The sequence below is a fragment of the Rana temporaria genome, chromosome 3 (genome assembly GCF_905171775.1).
Source record: "Rana temporaria chromosome 3, aRanTem1.1, whole genome shotgun sequence".
NCBI classification, from domain to species: Eukaryota; Metazoa; Chordata; class Amphibia; order Anura; family Ranidae; genus Rana; species Rana temporaria.
In genome coordinates this window covers 369,615,178-369,617,835 of record NC_053491.1, presented here as the reverse complement: position 1 = coordinate 369,617,835, position 2,658 = coordinate 369,615,178, and the positions used below count along the sequence as shown (strand labels likewise).

At 38.5% G+C, this 2,658-nt stretch overlaps 1 long non-coding RNA gene across 1 annotated transcript; it reads left to right on the top strand.

Moving 5' to 3' along the window:
• The first annotated feature begins 1,053 nt into the window (after positions 1 to 1,053).
• Positions 1,054 to 2,236, top strand: LOC120932777. Its single transcript, XR_005748030.1, has 5 exons — positions 1,054 to 1,119; positions 1,244 to 1,375; positions 1,489 to 1,568; positions 1,693 to 1,767; positions 2,034 to 2,236. It is a non-coding gene; the product is annotated as an uncharacterized LOC120932777 (long non-coding RNA).
• The last annotated feature ends 422 nt before the right edge of the window (positions 2,237 to 2,658 follow it).

The window sequence follows — 2,658 nt, the reverse complement described above, 5'->3', positions numbered from 1 at the left end:
TTCAAGCCCTTTCTGTGAAAGAAATATTTATAAGAAATTCTATTATTATTAAATAAAATGGTGTGGCCTCGACGTTATTCCATCTAAGAAAGGTGTTATGGTCTGGTCATTTCCTCCATCCTCATTACACCCTGCCCTATTGCCACTCTCCAGCAGGTCCTACATGTATCCTACTTTGACCACCAAACTCTTTGCCCCATATTCCACCTAGTGGGCAAGTTCCGGCACTGGCTAAAATCAACCCACCTGCTCCCATTTATGATGGGGGCAATAATGTGTTTATATATTGCTATATATCATTATAACAACCACATTTACTTCCTTTGAATATTGATGTACAATTTATGAATCAATAATAATGTTGTTGATTTTTGATTGTATGCATTGAAATATACTGAATACATATGTTTGTACATATAGTGTAAACCCTACATTTGTCATTTTATTGGTAAATATGTTGTATATAATTTTTTTCTATTTTTGGCTTGGATCTCTGGCTTGGCAATTTTTCCTTTTTGGGTTCACCTATATGTGGGACTAGCTTGAGCCCTAATTAGTTCTGGAGGTAATGCGCATCCTTCCCAATAAGCCACTACAGCCCTTTTCCATACATCAGCCCATTCACATCCCTGTTCAGGGTTTCTCTCCCCTTCTTATTAGTGATTTTTTGTTTGTCTTAATTATTTATTATATTTAGACTTCTACAATATAGGATCTACTGCTTTTGCTTTCATGTTTGATTGCTTGGTTTGCCTTGATCAGTCAGCTTGCGGTCATGGTCCACGCCGCACTGTGTATGTGTGACTGTCTTGGTGCTGCTGGCTGTCGATCGCTCTCTTTTAGTGCTCTGTGTTCCTTCCCTCTGCACTCATACGTTTTCTTCCTTTTTTCCTTCTTCTCCAGAGTGCGGCTCCGCTGATTGGCCGGTGTCATCATATGACACGGCTGCTTCAGCGCTAAGGATTGTGGGAATTGTAGGCATCTCAGCGACCATGTGACCTCTGAGATCCAATCACGATGCACCCGCCTCCCCAGCGGGCTATATATAGCATGATACGATCATTATCTGTCTGCTACCAACAGGGTACTGACAGATGTCTTTATTCCTCTTAAAGATAGGTAAGTTTCCATCCTGCAACCATTCACTCTCCTCACTATTGTCTCCTCTGTGTAAGGTTTGAATACTTATGGCTAAACCTTCACTTTTTCATTTATTTTCATTCATTTTCTACCCTTTTTAAAGGAGATTATCTGTGGACTTTTCAGCTGCAATTGACTGGTCCTTGATTTTTGCTGCAAACGACTATCCTTTGACTTTCTATCACCAGCTGATGTTTGCTTGCACTCAGACTGTCCATCTAGTTAAATACTCCATGTAAGTTGATCCCTTGCTTACACTTAATAATTTAGTTACCCATGTTCTCAGTAACTTTATGAAGTATACTAAATCTATTCAAACACTTTTTATTTTTTTTATTTTTTTCTCAGATGAATTGAGGCTCTTCAGTGCCCATGTTATTGTCTTACTTAATTCCCCTGTATTCACCTTGATTTTATTACGCTTCAAGGTATGGCTGTTTTACATATATTAACCCTATTGACTCTATTATGGATTTGTTTAATTAGTTGAAACAGATCATAATTTAATAACACATCTTCTAACATAGATTCTTTTTCTTCTGTATTTTTAAGTCCTGTCAGTTGAACTTGGATTTCAATATCCACCCTGAGGGGGTTTTTCCTTGACTGGCTGTGCATGAAGCTAGGGTAGGTTTTATTTCTCCTACCTATGGAATTTTGCTGCCAGCCCCCTCTCATGGGCTGAACAGCATGGGCTGCTATCTGGCTGTGGATATATGCGCATTTGCTCCTATGAACTTTGGTTTCTCTTGCCCCGCCAGAGATCCCAGCCAAACTTTTGTTTGTACTCTATATACATGACATGTTTTGCTGAACATATATAATCGAAGTTCTTTTAGAGCTTATATTGTATGCATATGTTAAAATTGTTTTATTCTTTTTCATCTCTTTAGAGTAATCTAGAGAGACGATCTTGTCATAATTCCCCTGAAGAAGCCAAGAGGCGAAACTAGTAGGGTCGACCTGATCGAAAAAATTATTTCTAGATCTTGCTCCCACAAAATAATTTATGCACTATTTGTATATTGAATTACTATATTTTGTAAAAATTGAATGAATAAACCTTTTTCATATATTTTTATATATACATACACACTTTGTCTGGTTTCCTTCATCGCACCGCAATAATCCCCTCAACTCCTCCAAAAAATTCCCCTCCTTTGAATCTATTTTGGGATGAGGTGCTGTATCCTTTTTTAGGACTCTCGATCACATACCCCCAAATTTACAAAGTTTGCAAATTGCAAACTACAGTTCCCATTAGGCTTAGCCTCCATGCCTGTGAGGGATAAGAGAGCATCTTCACGCAGGGCTGTAGTCATAGGGAGGGGGTGAGCACATTCTGCTTTCCACCATGCAAAACGGCTCAGATGCTGGTGGAAAGCAAGAAGAGGAGTGACAGGAAATGGCATTTTCAAACCTAGATTACTGTATTTTGGAGGTCAAAAGGAAAAACGAGGTAAGTGATATTTAAATGCTCTTGCTTACAGCAATCAATTGATCTAATAAAAACGAACC